This window comes from Falco cherrug, chromosome 2 (genome assembly GCF_023634085.1).
Source record: "Falco cherrug isolate bFalChe1 chromosome 2, bFalChe1.pri, whole genome shotgun sequence".
NCBI classification, from domain to species: domain Eukaryota; kingdom Metazoa; phylum Chordata; class Aves; order Falconiformes; family Falconidae; genus Falco; species Falco cherrug.
In genome coordinates, this window is record NC_073698.1 from 23,581,246 (window position 1) to 23,594,826 (window position 13,581).

Below are 13,581 nucleotides of genomic sequence, written 5' to 3' on the forward strand. Positions count from 1 at the left end.
AAAAAATGAAAGAACTGTATATATGTTACTTAAATTGTGGAATCCTTTTTCATGATGATTAGAAATTATGCACACAAAAAATCCGCTTTGTCCAAGCGTAAGTGCTCAATTATATTTACGCAGATAGGAAGTTGATGCACCGCACAAGCTGCCATTTTTATCTGACCGCAATTATTCTTCTTCATGGCTGGGATTCCTCAGGCCTCATGGGGCAGATTTCTTCCATGGTGTTATTCACAAGAGCTCACATCAAACTGCTTTATCATCTGTCTGCAGTGTTTCACTGCTGTTATCAAGCAGTAACACAGCTCAGAGACACTACTATTGTGATCCCAGAAGATTTTGAATTTATGGCTTTAAATAATCCAAGCCATTTAAAAAGAGTATTTGAAGTCATCCTCCCCACTTGGTTGTACTCTGCTCAAAAATGAGCAGGTGATTGCTGTTAGCGTGTCTAATGCAATATGTTTTTGCAGGATTTTCAGTCACTGATAATTCGAGTATACAAGATAGTCCTCATAATTTGATTGAAAGCAATTGACTTCATAGATTAAGTTGATATTTTTCTGGCAAGACTGTTTGCTTTACATGATAGATTTGCCTTGGCTACAGCCTTTTATTTCACATTAAATTAGCCAGCCAGCATTCACAGATGCGAGAATAAATTGGTTTAGCTGTAATTTATATAGAACTCCACTACATCTTTACAGCACCGGTTTATCTGGGGGGTTGTGACAAGCCAGTATCTCCCCTGGTGAGAAAAGCAGCAGTCACAGTCAAAGCCAGCTCTTTGGTGTTTATCAAGACACAAAAGCTGTCCCACTTTAATTACACTGATAACAGTTTCAGTGACCCAGTCACCCCTTGTGTTGATGCAATAGAAAAGAGCTTATGTTGTTACAGCTATTCAAGAACAGAAGATTCCAAAGTCAGTATCAGACAGCTTCATTCTGGAATTATGTCAGCACTTGAGTTTTAGCTGGTGTAAGTGAAGTTTAAGATGACGCTTCAATAAAACAGCTGACAGGACTACAGTAGCTATCTAAATAAACAAAAAAAACCCCAACCATAACAAAACCAGCAAAAAATCATACTTTCATCTGCCATCCTTTTGCTGATAAAATGTGTGTGGGCCAGACTTGCAAGGCTAAGGAAGGTTTCTCTTTGGAGACAGTAGCTTAAGCACCTTAACTCAGCCAGCGCTGGTCACTGTCAGCTCTGTGCATCGGCAAGTCTGTGCCCAGAGGCAGCCTGGAGCCTTCCTCCCTGCCTGCAGCAGGCTCTGCCTGTCACCTGCCTGCTGACTTGCCAGGGGCAGCCAGGCAGCCCTCAGCTTTCTGTGTGTCCCCAGCAGTGCCTGTGCCCCCAGCAATGCTGCCCAGGACCTGCTCCATGAACCGTCCCTCACGCGGATCCCAGCTGCATCCTCCCTGGTACAAAAACCTTTAAAAAATTTTTTCGGAGCTAATAGCCTTAATATGATGTTGCAGCTTTATCTAAACATGGAGGGGGGGGGAAGCTATTTTTTCCTCCCTGACTTTTGTGGTTCCCAGATAATCTGCAACACTGAACACCAACTGCACCTCTTGCTTATTTCTGCAGAGAAATAAGCCCTGTGCAGCCTTCTGGCATCACCTGCTTTGTATCTACCACTAAGGAAACAGAGCCAGGAGCTGCTCTCTGATCTTGAGGCCAAGTGACACAGACTGGCTGTATTCATGCTGCATAGTGCCTGATCTTGGTCTTTCATCTAGTGCCCCTATGGCCCTAAGATACTGGTATTAATGTGTAGATGTTTCTTTTATTTATTTATTAATTTTAATTTACGCTGTTGGAACTAATGTAATAGCTGTGCTGCATCCCACAAGAATGGTGTGTTATTGCATGAAGCAGGGTTTGTATTGCATGAATTGGGGTGAGGCAGGAGGGAAGTTTGTGGCTGCAAAGCCTCCTGAGACAGGGCTGGAAGACTGTGTAGGGTGAAAGAAATGGGAAGCAGCGCAGTCCCATCTCTGCTGCCTGCTGGGAACTGTCCCTCCTGTGTGCCACCCACCAGGCTGTGTGCAGGCACCGTCTGGCTGTGCCAGGCAACGTGGCACTGGCCAAGGCTCTGACCTGGGGCACGCTAACAATTAAGCAGTGTGGATTGATCAACAATCCAGCTCGGTCCCTGGTCCCACCATGTCCATCAGTGCAAAGACAGCCACTGCGATGTCCTGGTGCTTGTTTAAACGCAAGGGATAAACCCTGGGTGCACAGCAAAAGGTGCCTGTGCTGTGCCAACCATCCATGCCCTTATGACGGGGAGGGAAGACCTGGGGGGCTCGTTCGGCCAGCCATGCCCAAGGCACGGTTGCTCCGTTCCCAGTTCCATCAGGGCCGTATCCAGCCCTGTGCTCACAGGTAGGCTGTCCCTGCTCTGGGCCACAGGGCTCCTCACCGCCTTCAACTTCCCAGGTCTATGTGTGAGGCTATTCTGCCACCTCCCTGTAGCTGCAGCAGCTTGTTCCAAAACACATCAACAAAGTGGTTTTGGCTTCAAGCTGTGCTTGAAACTGCTCTGCCTACATTTATAAAAGCCATCCACTGCTTCCGTTTCTCATAATTTTCCTTTACTCTTTACAGCATAAGCAACATTTTTTTGTTAGCCCTTCTGTTTGCTGGAGTCGCATAAGAAATCTTCTATTGTACGTTTGTATGGGCTACAGATCTCTATTCCGAACGTTGAAGAAAAACAAGTTTATGTGAATTACTACAGCAGATAATTTCACTTCTGCACAGGATCTAAAAATAAAGTGAAGCCCACATTCTGCAGCTAAGTAGCTTTTAATTAGGTGTGATAATAGCGTGAATTATCTTTTAAAGTGCAATAGCTCCATGATCAGAAGTCAAGTGCTAGGAGTGGTAGTTGTTTGCAAAAATGTTCTATGGAGGGAAGAAACTCAGTGCTGGCATATATTTGGGGTTTTTTTTCATATAATAGGTCTTGGCAAGCTGTTTAATATTTTGTGTAAATTTGGGCTTTCTCATTTATTGTCCCTGTTGTAATACAGCCAATGGGTCCTTTCAAGTACTAATGTAAAAAGAGGGCAGTGAAAGCCTGTAAGCCCCCGTCACCAACAGTTTCATGGTGATGCCTTTGGACAAGACAAATGGCACTGCTGCTTTCTGGAAATTAATGGCTGAGGTGCTGGATGGTTCTGTTCACTTCCTCGGAATCCCCTCCCCTTATTTTAATGGTAGGTAAGCTCAGGGTTTGAACATAAATAATATTCTGAATTGTGAACAGAGGTGCGGCCCCTTCTCCTGTCCTGCCCACCCCGCTGGGGGCTGGAGAGCTGTGGCAGAGCTGGCTGGGGGGGGGTTCATGCCGTAACCCCCCCACCACCCCCCCAGCTAGAGCTGCCAGTGCCTGGCTTGTCAGTGTCCTTTGTGCCAGCCAGATGGATGCTCGCAGTGACTTTACCAGCTGAGATACTTTATCTTCATTGTCTTTGTTAGTCAAGCGTAGCATTTATTCCGCTGTGGTGGGGCTGGGGGTGGGGAACACAGCTTTTTTTCAGCAGGGAAGACGAGCCTTAAAGGAAGGTCCTTTAAGGATAAGAGACTCACTTAATGTGCCACAGGGATGGTACTTGGCACTTCAGATTGCAGACAGATGCAAGCACAGTGTGCTTGAGCACAGGCAGAAATAAGGAAGTTACCGTGTGCCTGGGAAATAGGGATATATCCTCTGACAGTGACTGTCCTGCTGTCTGAGGCTGTAACATCAGCCTGATCAGACAGGCATGGGGTGAGGGAAGTCTTTCCCCAATGCTGTACTTGGATCCAAACCACCAAAGGGCTGGGATGCAGCTGGGATGCAGACCATGGGCATTTCTGCCTGGGTGTCCCCAGATTCCCAGGCTCTTGCCATCTTGTGCCTTTGTGTATTAGTCCTCAGCTCCTGGCTCTTCTCCGGGTGTCTCCAGGCATCGTTGCGGGGGTTCCCAGGCAGGAGGATGCTGTGCGGCATCTGGCCAGCCTTGTGAACTGGGAACACCTTCACCACCCCCTCCTGAACAGAACTTCATGCACTTGCCCAGAGGACTTCATAAAAATTAATTGAGTTGCCCAGCATTAGACACAGATCATAAAACTGCCATCTGATCTCGTGCCTGCTGCTGATTTTAACAGCTGATCGAAACAACGAGCGCTAGCTCATCGGGGATATAACAACCCGCACAGAGATAGCTGTGGCACAGGCTGTACGTGTAGATAAGACTTTGAACATACAATAAAAAACCTCTGCCTGTATCACAAAGCTCGCTTCCCTAACGGGAGCAAAACCTCTGGGCAAGACTTTCGGCATAGCAAAAGCAATGGAGATTACCCTTTGGGTCCCAAGTTTTGCTGACAAGCAGATTTGTGTGTCCGCTCTTTCTTTATTTATTTTCTTGTGCATTTTAAAGCGAAAGAGAAACGAACTAGGGGCGAGGGCGAGCTGGAGGGTGGCGGGCGAGGAGCAGAAAGCCTTGCACGAACGCGTCCCGTTTGTGCCCGATGCCGTTGGAGGCCCCGCTATGCCTTCCCCGGCAGGCGCTGCCCCGCACCCATATTCCCAGAAACCCCCCATCCAGGGCAGTGCTGGGTTCACCGTTGGCCTCGGTGATCTTAAAGGTCTTCTCCAACCTCGGCGGTCCCGGATAGGCCACCCAAGCGCTTGCGGGGCGTCCCTCTGCACGCGGCGACTCCCTGGGAAAGCGGGCAGGGGCGGGCGCATCCCACCGCCGCTGCCGCGACAGCTCTCCCGTGCTATCGATACCGCCGCTCTGTCGCGACGCCCCTCGGCAGGTCCCTCTACGAGGCTGCGGGTGCCGGCCGGGGGGCGGGGTGCCCCTCCTGGGGGGGCGCAGGGCGCGGCGCGGTCCCGCAGGGGGCGCTGCGGCTCGGGGCGGCGGCGGCGGCGGGCGCGGGCGGCGGGCGCTGCTGGGCGGCTGCGCCCCGCTGCTATATAAACACGGCCCGCGCCCGCCGCTCCGTCCTGCCGGCGGGAGGAGGTGGCAGCACCAGCACCGGCGGCGGCGCGGAGGCAGGTGAGCCCGGCGCATCCCCGTCCCGGCGCGGGCAGCGCGGGCTCCGCTCCCCGCCGCGGGGTGGCGGGGCTGGGGTGCCCCCTCTCTGACCCGCATCGCCCCCGCGACTTGGCGGCCGCGGCGCCGCCCCTCCGGGGCTGGAGTGTGTCCCGGCTGCGCCCCCGGAGCGCTGCGGCCCGGGGGGCGGAATGCGGGCAAAGCTCTGCGGGGTGGGGAGCGGATCCTGCGCGGCGGGGACGCGGCAGATCTTCAGGCTGCGCCCCTGCGCTACCTGCGCGGCAGGCACGCGTGCGTTGGGGCGCTGGGGTGGGGAGCCAGCCCAGCCTACTAACACGGATAATCCGTATCACCGAATGTTTGAGCCAGAAGTTTTGAGGATGCTCGTAAATGGTCTGGGTCAAGTGGGCATTTCTGTCTGTGCAGCACCTGGGCTAGGGTCGGGATTGCCGGCTTTGTGCCCGCAGCGTGTTAATGGCGTGGCGGAGTCGGAGGGGGGGGAAGTCCCGGGGAGATGTGCGGGGGTCGGGTCCCAGCGGTCAGCACGGGCGAGCGGAGAGTTCAGGGCGAGCGCCGGGTCACAGCACCCCGCTGGCTGACGGCGCTAAAACTGTAGCTGCTCTCTGACCCTTCCGTGGGTGAAACAGCATCTCATTATTTTTCTTAAGTATGATGAAAGATCAAGCAGCTAATGTGAATTGTGGAGTAGTGTTTTGCTAGGAAGGGAAAGATAAATCCATGGGAGATAGGGCAGCAGCTCCAGGTCTCCCTACTCAAAATGTCTCTGCTTGAAGAGCTGTTCATCTAGGTCGGCAGTTTCCAACTCTGTTTAGGTGAGTCTGGGTACCTTTTTCTTCCTCTTCCCTTAGTCTCCCTTGCTGCATTTGCTCCTGCTGCTTTCCCCCTGGCCCTTGCCGCTGCCTCCCGAAGGGAAGAGCCGTGCAGAGGGGGCTTGTGTGCCTTTGCACCAGCCCCTACTCCCCACAGGCACCTCTGTTAGGGAGCCAGCGATCCCTGCTCATTCTAAACATGAAAAGAGCAAGCCAGCAGGAGCCTTGACGTTTATCATTGCATGAAAAAATGCAACGATCAAAACCCCAACAAATACTTCTCAGTGGGTCAGGCATTAGAAATGTTTGCTGATATTAAGGCATCAGTAGCAAAATAATTAAATGTCAAGTGCTTGCATACAGGTTAACTTTGCAATGGATGACTGCGTTAAGGAGGCACTTGGCAGCAGTTGAGCTGGATATAATGTGATGCAGAAATGTCATGTTTTGGTTTGTGTGATTTTGTACAGGAATTGTTTCATGCTCTCTGCATTCTGTGTAGCGTTTGTAGGCTTTACTGTTTCTTATCCCCAGTTTCAGCAGGGATGTGGCCTTTCTGTATCTCCTGCTACATAAACTCTTTACCAGTCTGCCCTTTTCCAATGCAATTAAACATACCCAGCTACTTGTCTCCTACCTCTGCAATCTGCTGTGGAGAGCAGTACAGCCTGTGCTGCAGGAGAGTGGTAGCAGTGAGCTACATGTATGCAAATGAGGATTAACTTCTCATTCTACTTTATTTATCACCTTAATTTCTGCAGAATAAAGTTCTATTTTAAGGTGCAAAAGGGGGGGTCTTTAACATGTGCTGGGAGTTTAGAAATCCCTACCTGAGATGCGGTGGGGTGGGGTCTGAGAAAATCTTTGCAAGGCTGTGTCCCTGCGGTTTATTTGAAATAGCCTTTGATATGGTACCATGTATTTCCTTACGTTCATCTCTAAGGGCAGAGGTAGGTATTTGGCTACTGATCTAACAAATGCCTAGTGTAGGTTTGTTTCAGATAAGTAGTTTTTCATTTCTTTACAGCAAAGCTTGTTCCATAGTAAAGTTTTCCAGGGTGTTGTCTCTTGGGTTAGTGATAGTGACTGTAATAAACAAGAAAGCAGCTTGAAACTCCTGGCCTTTTTCTCGAGTGTGTGTTTCTATGCAAAATACATTTATGGTATAGTGAGCAATACTAGATATTTAGGAAGATAATGGAGAGAGGAGAGCTAGCAGCACGTCTACTGCAGAAGTGTAGTTTCCTACATCTGTAAAGCACAAACAGCACATCAGAGGCTGTGCAGGGAGTGCAGTAACCAGTAAGAAATAGTCCTCCCTCATAGTAAGTTAGGAAAAACACAAATTTCAGCTTCCAGTGTGTAGTCTCTGTTTCCTGAGTTCATGTAGGAAGCACCAGAAATCAGCGTAGGACAGAGAATTGCAGCCAGAATTTTGGGCTCCTGTGAAATATCCTCTCTCCAGGGAGTCATACAATGGTAGATGATGTGAAACACAATACGGTAGAGACTCATGCAGAGTGGTTGGTTTAGTGTTTGATTGAATGCTGTGGAGGAGAAAAGATCTAGGCATAATAATGGACATCTCAAGGTATTTGCTGAAATGCTAGGAACAAGCGGTGTGAGAGGATCTTTTCTCCACCTCTGGCTGGATGCTGTCGTTTGGTAAAATGACTACTGAGGCACAGCTGATTTAGCACATGCTTTCCCTGTGCAACTATTGCATTTTATCAAAAGCTATTTATAATTATACTGGCCTTGCTTAAATGCAACTTCTACTGAACACTGTGCAGTCAGTTTTGTTAAAGCATAAGTAGCTGAAAGTGGAAAGGAAGTAGCAAAGAGTAGCAAAACTTAGATGCATGATGGTTTATCTTGTACCTGAGCTTGCTATTGCACACTCAAACCTGTTGAAACAGTCTTTGTTCAGGAAAATAATTCTGATGGATTTTTGTGTAACTTATTCTGGCACTGTCCTGATATAAATGGCACCCTCACAAGCCTGGGAACACTGTCACTTCCTGTTGCTGGATATGCATTTGATGCTTCGCTCTCTGAAAACTTGTTTTGTTTATTCTGTCAATTGCCATTATATGGTATCTTGCTATTCTGGATTTTCCAGTGGGAAACTGGGAAGATGATAAGGTCCAACACTTCATCCAAGGTCACCGGAAAGATCTACAGAGTACAGCCAGATGCTGTAACTACCTCACTGTCCTGTCATTGGTTTCATGAGGAAGACCTACTTAGGGTTTGTAGGGTGAGAAACAAGAAGGGAAATGATGAGCTGTTATAAATTGCAGTAGCTTCACAACCAAGTGATTTATACCAATTAAAGCCCCGTCCTATGTTACTTTTATGATATAGAACCGGGTTACTGCTTTGCAGCCAAAAGGCATATCCGTAAAACTTTCAAAACACCTGAAAAATAGGTCTTCAATATAAAAGGGCTGTTTAAAAGACTATTTAAGCAGTCACCTTAGTAATTTCTTTAAGGAATTCTATTTTCTTTTTCAATTAAGTGGCTACAGAGCTGGCAGTTAGGCCAACAGTTTCAAAGTTCCTGGGGCAGTGAATCTTCACGTTTCAGGACAGGAACTGTTTTCTGCTCATGGAGAAGTTATTGCTGCCTTTGTGGCGTAGCATGGCACAGCATGTAGTGCTGCACAGAAAGTGGTGTTAGCGGCGCACTAGCTGGAAGGTAAGGAGTTATCTTACCGTATAATTGCGGCAAAGTTGCTTTAAGAATATGCCTTAGCTTCCTCTCCAAAAGCTGGGAGGGGTATGCTGGCCCAGTCTTGCAGGGTATTTGGGGACTGTGGATGGAGAAGTCCGTTTCGTTCCAGCAGAGGCATCCACATCAAAAGTCTCTGCAAGTGATTTAATCCTCAGAAGCATCTGGTGTGGCAGCAGTTCCCAGGGTTTTGCTGTTAGTGACGTCACTTGCAGATCAGTGATTTCATCCAATCCTCAAAACTAGCAAAAGCATCAGCAGAAAATTCCTTGAATTCCCCTTCCAGCCTGCAATCTTAATTTAAATGATGGTGTAATACAGGTTGCTGCTCCTTACATGAGCCTAAGGGCTATTCTGCCTGGAGATAAACTTTGAAACAGCTACTACATGGGATGCAGAGCTGGAAGAAAAGCATAACTTGTTCTTCTTTGCACAGCTGTGAATTTCACTTCATGGGCATAATCACCAAACACTTACAGGAGAATGACTTCCCTTTGAAATCATAGTTGAAAAGAAAACAAGCATCTTAAACACATGCTGGGCTAATTAGTTTCTCCAAGTTTTACTTTTTGAATTTTAACTATTTGATAGCTTAAACTAAATGAGTTGGCTTCTGTGTTTATTACCCCCACAGGGCGCTCTAAGTTATGGCAGAATGCTAAGGCCGCCAAAGAGCCAGTCTAGCAGGCAGGGATGGCTTGAAGAGCAGAGATGCTCCAGTAGTGCTTTCGCCCTCTGACATGTGTTGTTTCTGCCAAGTTTTGCATGGGGCATGTGAAATAACCCCTTCAAGCCACCTGAGTGTTTTTTCAGTCCAAGGCGGTCCTCATAATTCAAGTTTATACTCCTAGAAAAAGTCAGAGGGACTGGATGACTCCCAAGTAGTGTATTTCTGCATGACAGGGTACGTTGGTGTTACTGAACAAGAATTAGATTGTGATGGGAGAAAAAAAAGCTTTGTATTAAGCATTTCCAATCTTGATGCAATTTTTTCATGTCAGAATACCGGGAGGAATCATGTGCTATGCACAGGGAAAGCTGGCAGGATACTGGGCACAAATAAGACATTCAGAAGTAAACTGCACTTGAGTGTGCTCAGCAGAGTTGTGCTCTCAGGATGAATGCATTCCTTCTGCTCTACCAGACCACTGTTTTGATAAAAAGTTGCTTAGCTATTGTTGGAGGCTTTGAAATGGGGGGAAAAAACAGTAAAATAATCTCTGGAAACAATCTGTATGAGCCTTGGTGAAATCAAATGGCTGAATATAGAAGACTAGAAATGTTACAGAGATCAGGAGCAAGTGCTTAGAACAGGTTTGCTATATCATGGTCACAATCTGGATATGTTGTTTGGGGTTTAATGCTATGAGGATCAAAACAAGTATTCAGCATAGGCACTAAAATTGGGCTGTTTCTTCAATGCATTAAAAGGTTGAAAGGCTAGGAGAATAGGTAGCAAATCAGTTCTACCTGAAAAGAGTGATTTTTGTCTCCTTTTTCAGATCTCGGAAAACTTTAAAAGACCATTTGAAATGAATGGAAAACTTTCTTTGAACATAGTTTGTAAGCTGGAAAGAAATAAGTTTCTAAACCAAAATTAAACTGGACAAAGTCCTAATCTTGATGACAACAGCTTGATTAAATTACCAACCAGAATTTCCTGAAACATCTGCATCTACTGATCCTTGATATTGCTGGAGCATGACACAAATATGAGTAAAGTGGCTTATGGAAACAATGGATCTTGTTAATATGCATATTTTCTTGAATAGCACATGTACATAGATGTATAACGTAAAATTGCATGCATTACCATCAAATTATTTATAGTAATAATTCAAGAAAACAAAGGACTCTGGAGACTGTTAAATGAGCTTGCATTTTTTTTATTGATGAAAGCTCAGGTGTCAGAGTGGCTTGCAGCTACCATCCAACCTGTGCAGCAAAGTTCAGGGCTAGCTCCACAGCCTTTACTCATGTAAGGAATCCTCTAATGTCAATAAAGCCAGTGAGTTACTGATGCTGAAGAAATGGAAGCCCCTAGGCTTGGTTCATAAGGTACAAGTTTATATATATATATAATAAAGATAAAAGATCCTTTGCTTTCCACCCAGGATCCAGTAGGGAGGTGGACAGGTTGCTTTTTTCACCTTTGTGTACCGTGAGGCCTCGAGTGAAGTGAGAGCTGAGTCACCCTCTATAAGCTGCAGCAGCTTTAAGGTTAAACTGATTAGAGTGGAAAATGTAACAGTCTGACAGACCCGCTCTTTTCGTTTTTAGCTGCTCAGCACTTTTAAAAAACCCAAATAGCAGAAAAGCTGCCCTGTTTGATTGTTCCTATTGCGTAATAGCAGTGTCTGGGATTTGAGAGAAGCTACAAGCAGGATGTCGCTTACATAACAAATCGAAGTTGCTCTAATCCCTGTTGCATCGTTGCTGACCCTGGGCAGCCAGGAATAGCCCAGGATGGTGCTGAGCTCCCCAGGCTCTCCTCAGGCGCTGCAGGGTAGCTGTGCAGCAGAGGCCCTTTGCTGCGAGGGTTTTCTGCCAGCCGTTCTTGCTGGATTTGCAGTCTGTTTCTGCTAATAAAGTGCAATTAGAGCCTGAAGTGGAAATCCTGCCTTTAAAAAGTCCCGTCTTGCTCCTTATGGACAGAGCTGATCCTCCCCCACTTCCTTTATTTTCCTGAAAAATCAGCCTTTACCCCCATTTCCAGCTGGAAACAGGTAGTCTCATGATCTGGTTCCTCCTGTGCTTGTTTAAAAACTGGACTGAAGGCCAGGACAGACCTTTGGAGCCGGTCCTCCTGAGCCTTTCTTCTGTCTTGTGGGACAGTGCCATGGCCTAGCGTCCAGGGGGATGTGCTGGGCTTGCCAGGGTGGGTGCTTTGGGGGAGGAGCTGCAGCTAGGTATCGTCATCCTGAACTCAGGGGTCTCCTGTGTCCCCCAGCTTTGGTGTGGGGTGCTGGGGCCCTGTTCCTGCCCTGTGGTTTCATGAAAGTGGTGGACCAGCATGGATGCTCGTGGAGCAGGAAGGAGGCTGCTGGGAAGAGTCAGCACCATGTGCTTGGGACTTGGTGTCGGTGCGGAGGGTCTGACCCTGCACTTGAGCCCATCATACTTGTAGGTTGTCCTGATTACAGTGGGTAAAATGGTGTGGAAGAGCATCTTAGCCCTGCCCAAGGGGCAGTGTGTGCCCTGCTGGCTGCAGCTCCTGCCTTGCCTTCTCTACGGGAGAGCACTGCTCTGCCCCAATCACCCTGGCTGCCTCCAGCATAATTAGGAGCATTTGAAGAATGATAACATAAAAAAGCAACATTGTGGGATTGTTTCGGGGGGGAGTGGGGGAAGGACTGAGGCAGCTGTGCACAGAAACCTATCTAATTAAAACCACAGGGGAATGGAGATGGTGGCTAATGAGGCTGAACACACAACTTAATTTAACTGAGTTATTTGGAAAGAAGCAACCTGCCTTGCTGGCAAACGGAAGGTGGTGGTGGTGAAATAGAATGTTCCTGGAATTTATTATTAAAATTTCATTGTAATTAGTGCATGTTTTGCTGCATGTTACTTTGGATTTGGGACTTTTACCGCATTTTGTGAAATTTATCATAAACAGTGAGCATCATTTGCATGTGAATAAAACATTTAAAAAAAGACTACTTGATTAAATCTCTTACCTAAAATCCCATCCATATCTTCCATGTTCTAATATGTTCTGAGCTTTTTATCTAACTTTTTTCCACTTGATATATACCACAAGGAAAAAAGTGTTGTATGACCTCCTCCTTTTCCCTCAGCTGTGTTTCCCTATTCTTTCTCTGCCTTTTCCTCTGTCATATTCTCAAGTCTGTTCTGATCTCCACCTGCTCTGCTTGTCCCACAGCCACATCCCTCCTCTTGGTCTTCCTTATACTCATACCTCTTAACTCTTTGTTCTAATATCTCCTGTCTCTTTCCTGTTGTAATACAAATAAATATGCATCATTGACATAATGTGGAAGAAACCCCACCAAAACAACCAAAGCCCAAAACCTTTTCTACCTTTTTTGTCATCTTATGATCTGGTCAGCTTTACTTGTGAGATGCTCTTCTAGTTTCATGTTTGATTTGCAGCAATATGACTTTGGTCCCTTTTACCACTGGTAAAACAACATCTTATGACCTCTTACCAAATCTCAGGGCTAACTTGCTTTCTCTCTCTGGCTTGACCTGTAGCCTTTTGATAAAACCCACATTCTCTGATTCACAATGTTGGTTTTTTTTTCTTGTGATTGCAATCACAAGCAAATTCAGCTAAATCTCCCTGAATAGCAATACACCACCTGTATCACATCAAAATGTGGCATAGGGACAAGGCATCAAATAACACAGCATCTCTTAAAAACAATGATCTCTGTAAATGCCTTAAAACCTAACTGAGTGTAATCTGTGCTTCCCCTTTAGCTTGTGTACCTAAATTTGCTTGAGAGCGTTGACTTGCTTTAAAGATACTCCAGAGGAAGGGGAACAGAAAATGTGGAGTTTGTTTCACAAACTTTTTGTATCCTCTTCCCCTTTTGAGAGTAGGTGCGTTGCTTTATTTCACTCACTCCTAACACGGACCAGCTTATCTGTGAGCTAATGCCAGAAAATTTGGACAGGATCATAATCAGAAGAGCAGGATGTTTAATCTTGAGCAGTGTGTTTACAAAAGATCTGATGGTGTATGCTGTTGTTACCTACTCTAATTCTAATGAGTCTCTTATTTGGTTTTTTTAAGATTTCCATCCTGGGACTGCCTTCTAGGGCGAACTATCACCAATGGAAGTAAAATTTGTTTTTCTAGCGTTTGGGGTAAGCTTAGCTTGTCTTCTGTATTATTAATGTCTGATTTGATCTTTTGAATGTCTTTGCCACCAAAGAACTCTTTTGCAAGATGTCTTTGATTTTTATATTAGTGCTA

At 46.5% G+C, this 13,581-nt stretch overlaps 1 protein-coding gene across 1 annotated transcript in view; it reads left to right on the top strand.

Annotated features, from left to right (window-relative positions):
* Positions 1–4,940: 4,940 nt before the first annotated feature.
* MTUS2 (microtubule associated scaffold protein 2) overlaps positions 4,941–13,581 on the top strand; it is a 318,965-nt gene continuing 310,324 nt past the window's right edge. The window contains exons 1-2 of the mRNA XM_055701794.1: positions 4,941–5,075; positions 13,399–13,472. The gene's annotated coding sequence lies outside the window, so the exon portion shown is untranslated. The remainder of the gene's footprint in view (positions 5,076–13,398; positions 13,473–13,581) is intronic.